Below are 19,608 nucleotides of genomic sequence, written 5' to 3'. Positions count from 1 at the left end.
GACTTACTAGGGAGGGGCAGCTCACAAACTTTCAAGCAGCTCTTATTACATTAAAGCAGTTTCAATGCTCTAATAGAAGGTTATGTATTTGCAATGGAAAGTTACTTGCATTTCACACTATAGAGCTGTTAGTGGTAAGTAATTATACAACTGTATTTCCAATGATGGGAATATCTGTGCTTGTTCCCTTCACTGTGCTTGTTCCCTTCCCAGTGGAAAATATCTTGTGAAGCAAAGAGTGGCTAAGGGATTCTAAAGGAGGAAAACACATACCATAAAATATAATTAAAAATTGTGGAGGCTGCATATGACAAGAATAACCATAAAAAACAGATACAAACCAGCTGGCTGTTAACAACTTCTGAGTTATAAAAATCTTAAACCTGCTGTAAAGCACTCAATTCGATTTACATAACCACAGAGCTGACATTCCTTTTAGGCTCCTCTGTTGGGGATTATTTTGACATGTTTTAAAGCAACATAAAAAGCAACTGTGAAAGGAAGACATGTATCATTTTACACAGGAATTCATTCCTGTCTTAAGACCGGACTTTCATACTTTAATCTGAACCTCTTTCCTAAACTGGAAAATATCTTTAATGGCCACTGCCCGGCTGATTTTACAGCATTATTCTTCGGATGCTCATATTTCTAATAACATTGATGGTTTCTCTTTGTGTGTTGTGTATTTGAGTCACTAGCCTTACACAATTTCAGCTCAGTGGTACCAATCCAAGAACCAATATCCATGGTCTATAAGAAGGGAATAATATTTTGGTCAACCATGACTGAAACAACTATAATTTCTTAGGAACCTAATGATGCGGACAGCATTCTACAAAGCTAACATAGCTTGCTGTAGGGAATTAAAAATAAACAAAATAAAATAAAATCAATCGTACATTGAGTGAAGTTTTGATGTATAAGTGCTGGCAGCAGAAATTGCCCAGAGCACAAAATGAGCTTTGCCTTTGGTAATTTGCTTGATTCACTATGTTGCTACATTCAGGGCATTTTATGCCTGACTTATATGTAGTCCAGTCACCTGCTTAATGTTAGAAGGGTTATAATTATATACAAGGGTTTTGACTATATAGCATGTCAATATTCCAGATCTGACACAAAATATGTATATTCACTTGAGGTTTAACTATTAGAAATATTTTTAGTAATAATTTGATCTACAGTTATAATAAATAACAAAACTATTCTATTCTTACTAGAGGTAAGGTAAGCAAACATATCAGGGTCGTATGACAATAATAGCCCCTTAAAGGAATACAATAGAAAGATCAGGGGTGTGTAGTTATGGATTCAAATTTTCACTTTGCCATTTTCTAGCTTTTCTAATTTTGAGCAGCAAACCTGAGTCCCAATTTCCTCATTTGTGAACTGGGGTTTTATTATGTATCACAAAAAGCTGTTGGGATATAATATGACATAAGGTATGAATGCTTAAAAAATAAGTTAGAGCTTTAAATGAATCTGTAAAATAATATTCTGTTTTCTGTGTAAGCTGCTTTTTGTTTTGTTAGATTGCCTTAGCAGTTATAGGAACTCTCTCAGCTCTTTAGCCTGTGTGATTATTTAAAACATAAGTTACCATTAAGAAAAACAGAAAAATCAGCTGAGTTTGGTATTGAAGAAATAATAATGGGTTCAATTTTAGTCATTGACAAGTTTGAAATGACAATAGGAAATTCAAGTACAAATATCTAATATCCAGTGATGTATGTACAATGGTTTGGAAAGTATTATGGATAAAAGTGATAATAAAAATGAAAAAGGATACAAGATCACTATAGAACAAAATCTAAACAGTGAAAAGAAAAAAAGAAATGTTTAAATCTCTCTATAAGTTTTCCTAATTGCTTATTATAATGTATAACAGTAATACTTTGGCTGCATCATTTTGAGTAAACATGAACTTAATCACTAGAACATGTCTTACTACATAGCAAAATCAATTTCCTGGGATCTTTTAAAATTAATGCATTAGGTAAAATATAATGTTTTTTATTATTTTGTTGCCTAGATCTGCCAAAGGATAAATTTAAACATCAGGAAAGAAGAATGAACATTGTTTAAACCGTGCCCTGGAATGTTACGGCCATTTCTGCACAATAGAGTGATTAATGAAGTGTTACTCAAATAGAAAATCATGTATAAAATTACCCAAATTAATATATCTAAACTTGATTTAATCAAATGTGTGTATTTCAGATTTCAAACAACTAATTTAATAATTACATTGTTTCTGTATAATATTGGAAAGGAATATAAACTTGTGAAACTTGCTAGATTATATGTTTCCAAAATAAAATATCAAAAAAATTTTAGATAAAATGACTCCGTGGAATAATTTATTTTTATTTTGTCAGCATATTGAATCTTAGAACTACTACTACTAATAATAATAATATTTATGAAACTATCCTAAATGTAAAAAAAAATCCTCTGTAACACACCTGGGAGAGAATAGTCAAGACATTTATAATGAGATATCAAAGCCTGGTGGGCCACACGTTTTCTCAGTGGGCTAATATTTGGAACTTTCTTTTTTGCCCCATAAGTCTTTCTTTTTCATGAGTGACACTTATTTGCCCTACCTTCTAGAACAATGAACAATTAATCTATATCCTTTATTAAATATCCAAAGACAGCAAGCATGCCCTTTCCCTAAAGCCCCATTTCTTTTCTAAAAATGTTCATTTCCCTCAACCAATCTTATGAAAATAACTTCCAGTTCTGATTACCCAGTTTGGACAAACTGTTTTCTATTGTGGTCTCTCAAGACATAATAACCATAAATGGACACAATACTGTTGATATGGTCTAAGCAAGCAAGGCTGCTGCCAAAACAGTACAATACGTAGAGCTCATTAATACCCACATAATTTATCAAATTTAAAATGGACTTAAGTGAATCACCATATTGGCAATAGTACATCGAGGTTTTATTCCCAGAAGCAAAGATCATACTTAGGTTAAAAACCTCAAATGTCAGTGTTAAAAAAAAGTCTACAGTGAAATGGATTATTGGTGAATAGATATTTTTAAAAATCATGATCAAATATAATAACCATAAATGAACACAATGCTGCTGATAAGAATACAAGGCTGTTGCACAGTGAATTAGGAGACAGGCTTGGCAGTCAGGTTAACAGTCTTGAGCAAGAAAAATCAGTGCCAAAATTTACTCATCTGTAAAATGAAAACCATAATAACTACCCAAAGACATATTACAGGGATTAAATGAGCTAATACACATAAAAGAACTTACTAACTGAAATATAATAAATCCCAATAGATGGTAACAATTACTAATACTTTAATGATTTGAAAATTATACATTCATTAGTCAGCCAATAATTGCTTTGAACCTTCAGTCGTATCATACTCGTGATCAATGTAAAACCCGATCTTTTTTTTCACAAAAATGTTATCAAATTTATTTTTCATATACTTGTGCTTATACAAATAAATTTTTTCATCAAATCATACCCATTTTAAGCCAATATCAGATGCCACTTTCCACAGTGATGACAATGATTATCCTGTTAACCCCTCGTTTCCTCTTCTTCTTTACAAAACCTATAGTGCTTTTGTATATCTCTCTTGGTAATTGCCTCTTTGTACCCTCAATTACAGTTTATTGAGTAGCAATGTCATTTATCTTTTAACTCCTAAAACTCAGGATAAATATTTGTTGAATACATTAATAACCATTTCTAAAGTGTGTATTCCAAAAGTGACTTCTGATATAATTATGTGTATGTTTCATGATAACAAATATTTATTTCTGATTAGCTGCAAATTTAAGATATTGTGTTTAATGACTATACACCCCTTACTTGTTTAGAAATTAGGAATGTGTGTGAGTGCGTGTATCTGTGTGTGTAACTACTCTGAGAAAAATATTTATCAGAAGTAGATGGAGGAATTAAAATCAGAAAGAGCCGAGACAATAACTCAATAACATCAATCAGTTACCTTTCACTACTTTGTTTCTCTAATCAGACTGTAGCCTCCACTAAACACAAGGTTTCACTAACAACCTTGACATTTAAACTATTTTAAATAAAATTCAACAAGGGAAGGGGGAAGAGGAGGAAGAGAAGGCAAAAAAGGCTAGGCTGAGAGGATAGGTAATTCAGGTTGGGGAGCAAAATTTGGGTTCATATGAAAAACATCGACAGATCTTTAATGCAGCAGTTAAATGTCTTCTGGTCAAGAAGTTATTGGAGAAAGTATTCAAGAGTTAACATCTAAACAATTAAACATAAACTATTATATCACTGAAATATAAGGACACCCAGACTCAGAAATTTAAGGAAATGTATTTAGTGGTTGAGGCTAATCAGGGACCCACATCACCATAAGAGGCCAGTTGTATAGATTCCCAAATTTTAGAACTCTGTAGGCCTTTAGAGTGAATACAGATAAGAAATAGATTCTAGAGACTGCAGCTGTTCAATTTTTTCATCATTCATTTGCTAATACTTGATATAATTTGCATGGCCATCTCAAATAATATAGCCATGCAGGTTTCCAAAGAGCGCAATATGTAAAGTTCACTAATACTCATATAATTTTTCAACTCTAAAAGGGATTTAAGGGACTCACCTACTGGCAAAAGTACATTGAGGTTTGATTCTCAGATGTAAAATCTTAGTTAGGTTGCAAATACCAAATGCTACTGTTAAAAGTCTCCTGTGTGAGGTAGATTGGGGAATACACATCAAAAAAAATCATGATCAAACCTGGCACTTTTGTTGACAGACTTTGTAGTGAGGTCGAAGGTGTAATTAGGCCAGAAAATTACTTTCTCACTACTAGAATTGTTCCCTTCAGGTCTTGAGTTATCAGTCCAGAAAATTTCATTAAACACTAAATTCACTTTAAGACAATTGTCAAAATTAAGCAAGATCCTAATATTCAAATCTTTTATTTGGATTTTGAGATTTAATGTAAAATAAAAAATGCTACAGTTTCATTTTTCTATCAAGACTAAACTCTTTAAGAATTTCAGAAACAACTTTTTTTCCCCTTTGAAAAACAGGATGAAATAGCATAATAACATAAATGTAGAATTTGAAATGCTTAATAGGCATAAATTATTGAAATTGTTTCTATTTCCTGTTCATTGAGATCTTAATGTGAAACTGGTAAAAATTCAAGTGCTCACAATTATTACAGATACAATACAAAGGGGAATAAAAGAATCCTAAACCTAGGTTTTGAAGACTGATATAAAATTTGTAATGATGCCAATGATGAAACTGTGAATCCACCATATTTGCTCTGAGATAGTATACTATATTTATAAACAACTGGTTCACCGCATATTGAAAAATAGAAAGACATAGGATATTCTGGTACATATTTAGTATATAAGTGAGCAAGGACTCAGCATTTATAAACAAAAAGGAAATATGGTACATGACACAGTAGAATTACAAGTAATGTAATTTTCTATTTTCCAAAATGTTACAATAATAACTTAAGAATTAAATATCTCAAATATAGCTTCAACTATTTTGCCAATTATATCAAACAGGATAGTGTTTTATAAAGTATAGTGAAAAGTATTGCTATAATTCTTGGAGTCAAAGAGCCTACACTGAACTGCCCTTGGAAGCCAGTTGTTACAATGCCTCAACCAGGTAGTATATCAATTGCACAAATAAGTAATAGCATAGAGATTTACTACTAATGAAGAATAGGGCAAATGAAAGCCCAAAGAGTAAATGATTAACAAAAGTTAAGAAATTTTCTTTAATTATTTAGGATAGAATAGTATGCTTTGGACTTAACAAGTAATACTACACTATCCTTGACTATTCATAAAGTTCAGAAATAACTCTAATAGCATGAAACACTTGTTGGTCTGTTAGCATTACATTATTTAGCAAACAAAGTGCAATGTTTTAAATAAAAAAAGGCTTAATAGGCTTTTCCACAAATGCTTAATAAAAGGATGGCCAGGTTAGAATTAAAATTCAAACACAGTGGCTTATTAAGCAATTAAGCTTGATTATAAATTCTGAAATATAATTTTTGACATCACTCACTCTATTCTTTTGCTGCCTCTATACTAAGCCTCCAAATCAAAGCACTGAACTTCTCAACTATTTAAAATATAAAACTATTTTAAAATAATTTAAGCTTCCACCCAATATTAAACCAGTGGTTAGAATGCCTACAATACGAGAATATGATTCATCTGTCCAATACATGAAGTTGTGGTGTGAGTTTTTCTAACTAAGATTAAGCATGTTAATAAAAATTTGACATATTCTTTAAGAATTAGACTCTATCCTTTTAAAAAAATCTTTTATTTCAATTCACCCTGTTTCAATTCTATTCAAAATATAAATAGCCTCTAAGGAGATTAATGCATTCCTTGGAATGGATGATACACTGATAACAGGGTTTATAATTACTCATTCCTGAGTTCAGCCCCAAGTGAGGTCTTCTCTTCAACTTGAGCAAGTTATTTAAGCTATTGTGCCTTAGTTTATGTGTAGGTAAAATGGGATAAGCAAGACCTCCTTCATAGTTTGACATGAAAAATAAATTAATCTTTAGATATTAGCAAATTTCCTACCATGTAATAGTTACTCAGTAGATGTTTGCACCCCGCCTTATTTTAACCAATTAACTATATTGATTGATTAAATCATTTTAAGTTAACAATGCTTTGACCAGGTAACATGCTAGCAACTCAACACAGATTGGTAAAAAGTATAGACATAGCTACTGTTTCTACGTATAAAAGTGCTTGCAATTTTTCAGTAAAATGTACATGTATCTGATAAGTTGGTTTTATTTCTTTCCATTGGATAGTATGTATAGACAAAGTCTTATAGTAAATAAACAATGTAACTGCAAGAATATCTATAAAGAAGACATACAAGAAGTACCCTGTAGATTAACTCAAACAACAATTTTAAAGAAAATCTTAAATATTTTCACTCGTGAAAATATTCTCTTTTTGTGTTTTACATCTGCAATATGGGCATGGCTTTTCTAAGCCACATGGTTAAGACTCTAAATTTGAAAAAGTTTTTAAAAATGTTTTCTAAAAACTAAAGCTGTCTTTGAATGTATTCATAGGTTTTCCAAATATGTTACTTAAGAAATGCACGTTGTCTTTAAGAAATCCATGCTAATGGCAAATTCTAGGTACCGATTTTTTTCACATAGAATAGCATAAATATTTACGCATGAAAGACTATAACTCAAGGTATTTCCAACAATATTTTGTGAAGAGAAAGTGGAGGAAAATACAGCCACACACTCAATTCTTTACATAGCTAAGATTTCACTTTAAATCTCTCTGATTCTTACAGATAAAAGAAACATGGACAAATAATGGTAGCCCATGTTACATGTGTTTAACGAGAATCCTGAAATTTAAGACATTAATGCCTAGGACCCCCAGAAGCAGTATATTTCCTTGAATTCAGGCCAAGAACAACAGTGGTCTAGGCAAAATTAACTGCATGGACAGTTAACACTTTCAAGGAAAATAAAGATTACTGTTAAGAATATAGAATAGCGAGCTGATGGGAGTGATGACGCTGACCATTTTTACGATCAATTTAAAGAATATCAAAAAAAAGCAATCTGCCCATTTCATTAAAATAACAATATTGGTATTTGGGAGAAGTGCATATTTCTAAAATGTCTACCTTCCAGTAGTCCTCTCTCATTGATACATATAGTATTTTATTAGAGATGATTGATGTGAAGCTCACTGTAATTTCAAAAATTCATAGAATATTATTATGTCATGAAATCCATGCCGAGAAAGCAATTGCAGTTATAAATCAAAAAGACAACTCATATGGACAGGTCATATGGTAACAGGTTCTCCTTGGAATGGTATCCTTAAATGTAATTTATTCAATAAGTAACTTAAAGGTTACGTATGATGAGATGGATCTCTTGCTCAAATAACTTCAAAATACTGTTATATTCTAATAGTAAGAGATTAATTTTCTTGGAATTTAGAGATACTTGCATTTATATTCCTTTGAATTAACATGGTTCTGTATAACTCTTCTGAAATGTTTTTACCCTAATATAATAATCCCCTAGAAGGATTTCATTAAGCAATACAAGATAATAAATAATACAAAAGGCATTTACTGCTTTAATTTGTGAGTGAAGGTATCCAAATAGAAGAACAGACTTTGAAAACCTTCACAATGCTACATTTTCACATTTAAAAAATAGTTTTCAACTAGATGTTTTAACAGGGAAAAGAACCGCTCAAAAATTGACTTCTAGGGAATACGTGTTATCAGAGGGATTAAACATTTTATTGACTTTAACATTAAATACTATACATGTTTAAAGAGAATCTTGATGATATAGCATCGCATTTTTAAGTCTAACCCAAAATAGCAACTTATAATCTCATAGCCCTTTGGAAGAGACAAAGAGTCTTACATCACCTTTAATGCTTAAAAACTCCACGCTGGGGCTTCCCTGGTGGCGCAGTGGTTGAGAGTCCGCCTGCCGATGCAGGGGACACGGGTTCGTGCCCCGGTCCGGGAAGATCCCACATGCCGTGGAGCGGCTAGGCCCATGAGCCATGGCCGCTGGGCCTGCGCGTCCGGAGCCTGTGCTCCGCAACGGGAGAGGCCACAGCAGTGAGAGGCCCGCATACCACAAAAAACAAACAAACAAAAAAAACTCCACACTGTTCCTTTAAGTCATATCCTTACATCTCAGGAGGCAAACTCAAATCATTAGAAAATATGTATTTAGAAAAATAGTTTCTCCACATATATTTGCATTTCTTAAATGAAAACTAATGGGAATATGTTTGATTGAATGATATTCCATCAAAGGATTTGACATTAGGAGGCATTTCAGCGAATTAAATATGAATCATAAAATTCTACATACCATGAAGATCAAAAAGTAACCGTCAACATGAGAAGATTGTATCAGGAGAAAAATATTTATTTGAGCTAATTGGAAGATACAAAAACAATTTTTTAAAAACTGAGAAAATGATTACAAACCAATTCCATAAATATAGGGAAGGGCTCATCATTCCCAGAATTGATGTGTTCAAACTGAGAGATAAATAACTGGTATTCTATTTGGAACAAGGCAAAAGTCCTGTTTCGAGAATCATTGTAATAAAACTAAATAGCAGATGACATCTTGCTATATATAAGACTTTGCAAAGCGTTTTGTGATACATTAGCTCATTTGTTCTTCACAAAGTCATACCAAGTAGGAGATAAGGCAGATCTTATGATGTTTGGTTTATACATGATAAAGTTAAGTATTTCAGAAGGCAGCTTGATGTAGGAAAATAACCAATAAATTGGAGTCAGAAAATTTGAATTGAAAACTGTCTCTAGCACATAATAGTGAAATTTTGGACAAGTCTCCTAGCATTTTTTCCTCCTCTCTAAAATGATGTTTTAGGTACTAGTATCTACCTTGTGATGACTGAGGCCAGACAGTGTTAGCCACAGTCACATTGCTAGAAGTGATGAAGAAGAGAATGAAAGCCAGACTTTTCAGTTCCAAGTTAGGAGCCACACCACCATGTCATGTTGTTTAAAAAAATTATATGTCTTTAAAGAAAATCATAACCTACTCATTGTATTCTAAAAGCAGCAAAGATAAAAGAATCAAATCCATTTAGGCCTTCTCTAGGAATTCAGCTTATGGTAACTTTAGTTAAAATGTGAAATGGCACAAAAGTACATCTGGAAATAGTTTAAACTACTGTATATATATCCTTAGCCATATATCAACAAGTGAACATGATAAAATGCTCTCAAATTAATTATACTGACTACTTCCTTAATGAAGTGCAAAAGTGTTTGCGTAATCTGATTCAATTTATTGAATTAGGTTACAGTTTTATCATTTTGAAAACTGGCTTATTGTTTACAGTATATGTCAATTCATTTCCAATAATTAATAGCACAACATACAGCTATAATCAATTGAAAGCAATCTTCATTTTTAAGGTCCACTAGCATTTGCAGTGTGCATATTTCTAAAAGCAATATATGACTACGATAGTTTGAACACATATTATAACAGTAGCAATGATATTTCATATCCATAAGTCTTATTCTGCCCAAAAATAAAAATTTATAAAAAGAATTTATTGTCATTAAGCCCTGAAAAGTAAACATGTAATAACCAGATTTTAATGTTCACTACCTCTACTGGGAATATCTATAGAGTGCACATTTATATGAATTTGAATTTGCCAAGCTAAGACTTCTTAAACCTAAGCTATACTTTTTTTTTTTGTTATCAATTTTATTCTTAAATCCAAAGGAATGAGCATAGAGAGTCAGCAATCATAGTCAGTAACACTTGGATCAGCCTGTTTAATTACGATAATAACACTTTATCTTTGTCTAGCTTCATCATTTACAGAATACTGTTATAAATTGTGTCATTTGACATTCATGGAAATTTAATGAGAAAAATAATTTTGACATAATGAAAAGATTCTTTTTTTATAGATGAAGGAAATAAGGATCAAAATATTCGACTGGCTCAATTATTACACTTTTTAAAAGTTGTATCTTTGGAAGATTTCCATAAATTTCAAGAATTGACAGGGAACTATATTCAATATCCTGAGATAAACCATAATGGAAAAGAATATAAAAAAGAATATATACATATGTATAACTGAATCACTTTGCTATGTAACAGAAATTAACACAACATTGTAAATCAACTATACTCCAATAAGAAAAAGAGAAATGACTCCTCCTTGGAGACTTTATTTTTTAAAGTGGAAAGTCAAATCAAAGAAATTTACAGTAAAGTTCAAGGTCTTTCATTTAAATCCCCTTAAGAGTCATATTTTCTGCTATCAATTCTGATGATCTTTACTGGTTAAAATAATATTATTTTTTCCATCCATCATTCCAAATCCCACCACAGCTAAAAAAAAAATTATCTTATATAATATTAAATGATTGTCATTTTCTCCTATCAATCTTATAGCTATGGACCCCTTCACAGAGTACTCTTAAAAGAATGTCCGCGAGAACAAAGGAGGAAAAAACATTTTAAAATTTCTTTTAATTGGAAAAAAAATATTTGTGAGCCTACCATAGTCACAGTCTTGCCTATGAGTTAATATTCCATCCATGAAAACCAGTGTAACAAACAGTATGATAGCTTGTAGATATGAAGCATTCATCTCAAAAGTAATTTTTAAAAATTACTCAATAACTATGAAAGAATATGAGTATAAAACCCTGAAAGGATGGATGCCCTTTAACCAGAAAGGCACCATGTCAAGTTTAGAATAATTCAAAGTGAAATAAAATAGAATCATCAAATTTTATAACTAGAAGGGAACAAGATTGCCTTATTCAATCTACCTCCCTCCAATGCAAAATTACCTTCAGATTTGGCTGATGGTCCAGCAATGAAGGATTTTTTTTTTTAACTATTACACTTTTGTACCGTGAACAATATAGCCCATAAAAGTAATTAAACATAAGTACTATGGCTAACAACTTTTTACCCCCCTTTCCTATTGAACCCTTCTGTCAGAAGGAAAAATTAAGGTTTTATGAGTAATAAACTTCACTTTTAGATCGTTTTCCTTGCAGCAAGGCTCTTTCTTATGGAAGCCAATGCAGACCTCTCTGTAATTACTGTTTATCAGTTAAATTTCTGTCCTTGGAAGAGCACAGTATGAATCTACTCTAGCATCCACCTTCAGACCCTCTATAAGTCTTCTTAAGACTAAACATCACCATATTTCCAAAACCCTATTTTCTGGGCTATTCTCTTAATTCTCACAGTCTGTCAATGTCCTACTAAAAATTGCAATGCCGTAACTGAATATAATATTCCAGATGTCATCTGAAGTGCAGAGTAAAATTGTATTGTTGTCACCCTTTCTCTGGATTTTATATTCCTATCCATTAAGCTTAGATGTATTAGCACTTTCAGAAGTTCTATCACAATGTTGTTGTTTTTTTTTTTTTTTTAACATCTTTCTTGGAGTATAATTGCTTTACAATGGTGTGTTAGTTTCTGCTTTATAACAAAGTGAATCAGCTATACATATACATATATACCCATATCTACTCCCTCTTGCGGCTCCCTCCCACCCTCCCTATCCCACCTCTCTAGGTGGTCACAAAGCACTGAGCTGATCTCCATATGCTATGTGGCTGCTTCCCACTAGCTATCTATTTTACATTTGGGAGTGTATATATGTCCATGCCACTCTCTCACTTCATCCCAGGTTACCCTTCCCCCTTCCCAGGTCCTCAAGTCCTTTCTCTATGTCTGCGTCTTTATTCCTGTCCTGCCCCTGGGTTCTTCAGAACGATTTTTTTTTTTTTTAAGATTCCATATATATGTGTTAGCATACGGTATTTGTTTTTCTCTTTCTGACTTACTTCACTCTGTACAACATTGGTGTATACGACTGCATAACCAAATAAAATCTTTCAGTGTTTTTTATGTAGAATGTTTTCAAATCAGGTCTTAAGTTCATTCATGACTAGGGCAATGAATGTTTTAGGAAATCGAATTCAGGTTTTATTAATACTGCTATTTTTCTGACATTTGCCAAGTTTATTTGAAATGTCTGGTCCTGTCAACACTTGCAATTAGCAACTCTACTTCTTTACAAAGAAGAGCATAACGGTGTAAAATGTATCTCCAATATGCATGGAGAAAATATAAAGAAATTTCAGCATGAAATTTTAAATCCTTAATAACAAAGCTAGATCACTTCATTAGGGGAAGAAACTGAAGCTTGGAAGTTAGCCAAAGGGGGGAAAGTCTATCAAAGACAGAGAAGGAGATTAAACAAAGAATTCTGTTTATCTTGTATGACTTTTTGTTCTACAACATCTTTAGGAATACTCAAAATATATCTATAGCAGAGTTGGTTGTTTTTCCTGAATGAACATTATTTAATGTATTTCTCACTTCCCTTGGTTAGGGAAGGAAATAAGATAGTAATAGCACCTCCTACGGGTCAAGAAATTAGAGCAAGCAATAAAAGACAACATGTGACATTTTGTATAACCAAGGGACTAGAACCCTATATGAGAATCCCACAGATAAATGGATAATCCACAAAGCTCCCGCTAAATCCACACACCATCCACCATCATAATCAAAAATTGACTCTTAAAATCTGATTTGCTTTTCTGTAAATAAACTTCTCTTCTGTCAAAGGAGGCATCATATTACTAAAAAAGAAGCAAATACCTTGCAATTAGTCAATTAAGTATATTAGCAACTTCGTTACTGCAAATCTACTGAGAGAGAAGTTTAAGTAGATTATAACTGAGTCCAGTCCAGTGTAGGCATAAGAGACTACAGAACTCAATAGAAACTGGGAAGAGAGAAACAAATTAGGGAAAAAAGGACTGTAATTTTCTTCTAAATTAAATAGATGAGAGGCCTGTCCAGAAGTCTAGTAATATGTGGTTATGTAATTAAATCTAAAATAACAGATCTTCCCTAAGAGATTAGAAAATAAAGATTTTTATAAATTTCTATGCTAGTAATAAGCAGGGCATATTATGATTTGACTGAAATGTTTGATTATGATGTGTATATAATATATACATATATAATGTATATTTAATAAATATATTATCTAATCCCTCATACCAAAGCTATATTTGCATTTAGTTATATTATGAGCTACATTTTATTCACGTATGGATTAAATTAGTTCTATATCAAGATACTGTGGGTACAAGTACATATATGCAGGAATTTTAAAGGCTAGTATGTTCTATGTTGCCATTTTATTCCTGAAAATATTGCTTCTTTAGAGCATCAGTCTAGAGGTATAAATTTCATCAATGGATGATGACAATGCTTAAATGTAGCCATCATAACCCACAAACAAACAAATAAATAATGCCCTCCATTTCCCGAGTGCACCTCCTTTAGGCACTAGACTCGGCATCTTTAATCTGGAGCCTAACTGTACTTAATAGGATTTTATAAGCTGCATTATAACACCAGTGTTTAAATTTGTAACTCTGAGGCATAATCATGTCTCTCAGAAATCCTTTGCTAAACATATATTAGCCATATTCATTGAACAAATATTTATTTTGAATATCTGCTTTGTGGCAAGCCGTATTATACATAATGGGATACTATAGTAAACAAAAAATCACCAAAATCTGTTGGTATGCGTTTCTTCCACACCACACTTGGGCCCCTCATAATATCTCAACCAGGGACTTTCTGGGTGTGCAAGGCTGATAATGACCCCCAAAGTTATGCCCACATCCTAAATCTGGCAACCTGGGAATACCACTTTATATGGATAAAGAGTCTTTGCAGATGTGATTACGTTGATGATTTTGAGATGGCGAGATGATCCTGGATTATCTGATGGGCCCTAAATACAATCCCAAGTATCCTTTCAAGAGACGCAGAGGAAGAAGTTATACACACACATACACACACACACGCACACACACACACACATACACACGACAAGGTAGAAATTAGAGCCACAAACCAAGGAAAGCTGGCGGTCTCCAGAAACTCAGAAGCAGTGAAACAGAAGCTCCCAAAGAGCCTCCAGAGGGAGTGTGGCCCTACCGATAGCTTGGTTTGGCCCACTGATAGTTGATTTTGAACTTCTCCAGAATTCTGAATTAATTTTTATTTACTTTAGTCACCAAGTATGTGGTAATTTGTTACGGCAGCCACAGGAAACTAATAGAGTGTTCAATACAAGTTTTAAGACTAAATACATTACATGATGAAGTTTGGTATTAGGCTGGCCTTCCAAAATGGGAAAAAGAAGATATATTACTTAATTTTTCTCTTCAAGAAAAATTTAAAGGGAAACATACATGAAATACTGATAAGCTAAATGCATTACCCTCAAAATGTCCAGTGATTAAACTTTCACAAATATTCCCTACATATAAATTTATGAAAATGCATACTTACACATACTACATAAACTTCAGTGGTTTAAATAGTTTGTATCTTACTTACTCTTTGAGTGAGACATTCAATAGATTACTATGTTTTAATTTGTGAGTGAAGATCAATCCATTTGTGACTGTTTTACTTGTGCATTTTTCTGTTATGCTTACTTGTAAGTCTCCCCAGGGAATACAATGCATTTGTTATGATACACTTCTCAATATGCAAAACATATTTACACACTAATTTTTTCCTCAGAAGTTGAAATGCTTAATGAATTTAAAATATTACAAATGCTGATACTACAAAAATAGGTAGTTTGGATGTTGTTGTTGGTTAGTTGGTAATATTTAGCAAGAAAAATAAAGAATATAAACTTTGAAAATATGTCTTTGAATTATAAATCCACATGAGAATACTTTCTTATCATCTTTTTTTTTTTCTTTTTTAAGAAAAGAATGTTTCAATGGGATGAACTCTGGTTAATATTGCCCTGGTCTAGTATTATTTTCAAAATGGTAAAATTGCATTTATAAGTTCTTACCTTTTAAGCATAGTGCATGTGTGTTCACAATTTCTTTCTTTTTTTATCCTGAATGCATATTGATTATGTGCCTACGAGGTCACAGTGAGAGAAAAGATGTATCTAAGAAGCAAAACTATGAATCATTCATTCATTTAATTTGAATATATTTGAAAAAATGAGGTAATGGATAAGTTTTTTAATGTTAAATGCAAATATCTGAGACTCACTGAGTTACTTCTTAATACTTACACGAAAACTGTATTTCAAAACTAGTTCGCATTCTACCCTAAAGATAAAATCAGTAAGTTGGCCAAATATGCTCTCCAAGTTGCACTCCTGGCACAGGAGGGGAGTATTTAGAATTCTAAATAACCCTTTCCTTAATTGTAAAATACACATGATTCTGTAAAAAGTATGAATATTATTGGAACTCTGTTGCTAGGATGAATTTATTCTAAACTGGTATTTATTTTCAAAAATGATTTATGACATGTGCTCAGTCCAAATAAATGTAGGGAGCACTACAGGAGGTGTTGTGTTGTGAGACTCCACAAAGAGACTTCTTTCTTTCATTAACTTCCACTTCTGGTTGCTATGGCATCCAGTGACAACCATAAATTTGGAAATTATCACCATCTGCCCACGCCCCCTTCAAAGGTTACACACAAGCCCACTTGAACAACCAAAGTGGCAAACAAAATCTCCATAAGCAATCTCAAAGTTTTTTCTTTTCATATTATAGATACTTAAATACATAATCTTAGAGCTGGAAAGACACTTTTTAAAAATATAAAAATAGTCAGAATTTTTTCTGCAAAACAGATTCCTCAAGGAAAGATTATTATTTAACTCCAATGTTCAATTGTTGAAAAGAAAAATGAGGGAATGATTAGAAACAAATTGACAGATTTTTATAAATTGTCAAAATAAATAAATTTTTTCACAGGATCAATTTTGGCAATCTTGAAGGTAAATCTGCATCTTTTATGCTTTTCAAATGGTAATACTTGGAGTACAAAAATCACAGTTCAATGTTTATAGTCAGTCGATGATATAAATCTTAGAAAGGATTTGAGATTTGAGGGTGGGTTGTTTTCTTCTTTCTTTGTTTTTCTTTTTCTTTTTTGAGATCTATATGTTTGTTTGTTTGTTTTGCTAGTTTTAGAAAAATGATTTCCAAGTCTTTAAAAGATACTGATATAACTATAGACTCCTGGAAAAAAAATTTTAAACTCAAACTCACAGTCAAAAATATAGTAGAAATGTCCTCAAACTAGTTTGCTTAATGTCAAAAATGTTGACATATAAGTTCTTCATTGTTTTAAAAAAATAGCACATTTCATCTTTCCCATCTTGTGGGAAAAAAATAACATTTTATTTTTAAAGAAAGTAGCAAATATAAATAAAGTCTTGGGACAAAAAGTCTATATGTCCATATTGAATTATATTCCCCGAGTAAAATTACTCCTTGGGAGAAAGTGTTACATGCTCTTGAGAGCTACAAGATTTCTTTAAGATGATCAAATTTCCAGTTAATGTTTTAAGACAGTGAATGACATTCTCCAAGGGATGAAGATATTATTCTGTATTCTCTAAAATCTAAACTTCTCCATCTAGAAAAATTTTGTGTAAAAAGAGCAATCATATTGAGTATAGTAAGACAGCACAATTCATGTGCAACAGTCAAATATATGGCAGCTTCAAATCTTTGGACAAATGCATAAAAATTGAATTAAGTGAAATAGGCAAAAGTGAGCTTACACGCCCTGTTTTAAAGACATTCCCTGGGCTCTATAGAGTATTAAACTGTCCAAAAGCCACTTCTTCAAATCTAATCTGCTCTCCTGTTGAGTCTCCATTTCTTCATCTTTCTCTGGAACATGACTCATGAAGGTCTGTTTCAATGTAATGCTTAATAAGCTTGAGAGAAACCCTGGTTTCTGGGCTCACAACATATCAGGAAGAACAAAAGTTTAAAAAGCATGTATGAGGAGACAGCACAGCAATTGAAATACATGAAATGATCCTGCTTCAAAAATGAATGTCCATAATAATGTGTCAAGTTTAAGCTATCTTCAGTATCTCTGTTCACCAAGCTAGGGAATTGTGTAAAATATTTCAGAAAGGGATCTATCAAAAATGACTTAATATTTTTTTAACATCTTTATTGGAGTATAATTGCTTTACAATGTTGTGTTAGCTGCTGCTGTATAACAAAGTGAATCAGCTATACATATACATATATCCCCATATCCCCTCCCTCTTGCATCTCCCTCCCACCCTCCCTATCCCACCTCTCTAGGTGGTCACAAAGCACACAGCTGATCTCCCTGTGCGATGCAGCTGCTTCCCACTAGCTATCTATTTTACATTTGGTAGTGTATATATGTCAATGCCACTCTCTCACTTCGTCCCAGCTTACCCTTCCCCCTCCCCATATCCTCAAGTCCATTCTCTACATATGCATGTTTATTCCTGTCCTGCCCCTAGGTTCATCAGAATTTTTTTTTTTTTTTTTAGATTCCATATATATGTGTTAGCATGCAGTATTTCTTTTTCTTTTTCTGACTTACTTCACTCTGTATGACAGACTCTAGGTCCATCCACCTCACTACAAATAGCTCAATTTTGTTTCTTTTTATGGCTGATTAATATTCCATTTTATATATATGCCACATCTTCTTTATCCATTCATCTGTGGATGGACACTTAGGTTGCTTCCATGTCCTGGCTATTGTAAATTGTGACTTAATATTTTGATTTTGAGTTTCAGCTTATGATCTTCAGTTGTTTAGAAACTTCACTTACCCAAAGTTACTTTATGGTCTTAATTATGTGAGGTGTTGCTATTCTTAGATTCTGATGACATCACCTTATCTCACCAATGCTTAGGTAGTGAAGTATTTATTGTTTTCACCTTAAAATGTTGGCAGGCAATTTGGAACCAGATCTTTTCTATTTTAATACAAAAACAATCTAGAATACTTTTCACCCAAAATATAACTGTGATTAGTGAGAATCAACACAAACTTATCAAATGTAAAATAATGATTGTTAAAATGATTATTTTTTTAAAGCCCCAAAACGTATTCATTGAGAAGTTAAGTCAAGACTCTTCTGTCTTTCTTCTAGCACACCTGAGTCTTTCAGTCATAAAACATGAAAAATTAAGATCTTCTTTCCATCTTGACTGTAGTACAAACGTCCCACCCCCGCCCTGGCCAAATCTGCAAATCAGGAAATTTTATCTAGTTAAATAAAAACAGTTAAGCCTTAACAAAACGCTACCTATTCCTTTTCGAAATATCAAATTTGAAATTAGAATTTCAGGCAGTAGGATTCAGTAGCTTGTGAATCATGACTAAAGTAAACGAATAGAAATGATGATACCTGCTCTGTAACTGGGTTGTTTTCAGCTATGGATTTTACTTTTCTGTTTCTCAATTTTTCATCTGCAAACATTAGCATAAAGATACAACTCTTCTTTGGAATGTGAATTATTTACTTTTAAGAACCTTTGGTACCTTAAAAAAATGTTAAATATATAAAATGAATAACTTCAAATTCAACTCAGTGGGTACTTGATAAAGGTGCACAAAAGTGAACCAACTGTTCAGACGCTGCCACAAAAATAAAGGTGAGTTAAAAGAGCCATTGCTTCCAGGGAGCTTTCAACAAAGTATGGAATGTGAAATAAGATACCCATGATTATATTACAGCCTAGAGAAAGACAAATGTTACAAAAGAAAAAGCAAACATTTATATGGGAATTCAGAGAAAAAAATTAAGACTTTCTCCTTATCTTGCCAGATTATCTTTCCTGTTTCAGTCGTGTGAAATGACAATTAGCTGTTTATACATCTATCTCTTCAATAAACTTTCGTGATGGCAAGGATTAATAAATACTATATGTTATATAATAATAATATCATTATTATCATAATTTTAATTTGCTCTGAGTCTGGATGAAACATGGAAAGTGGGCAGACATGTGTAAGTATATAAAAGAATTAATGAACACATCCAGGTGGTGAAAATCAAATGAGCTGTTTTTGCATGCAGCACATTATGAAAGTTGTTTATGGTACAGAGCTTTTGTGGTCGAGACTATTCTTTTACTTGTACATTTT

General features: G+C 32.4%; 1 protein-coding gene across 1 annotated transcript in view; it reads right to left on the bottom strand.

Annotated features, from left to right (window-relative positions):
- Nucleotides 1–19,608, bottom strand: part of DACH1 (dachshund family transcription factor 1) — a 413,540-nt gene that overhangs the window by 219,161 nt on the left and 174,771 nt on the right. The window lies entirely within an intron of this gene.

The sequence above is a fragment of the Pseudorca crassidens genome, chromosome 18 (assembly GCF_039906515.1).
Source record: "Pseudorca crassidens isolate mPseCra1 chromosome 18, mPseCra1.hap1, whole genome shotgun sequence".
NCBI classification, from domain to species: Eukaryota; Metazoa; Chordata; class Mammalia; order Artiodactyla; family Delphinidae; genus Pseudorca; species Pseudorca crassidens.
The sequence above is the reverse complement of the archived record's forward strand: the minus strand, read 5'-3'. Positions and strand labels throughout refer to the sequence as shown.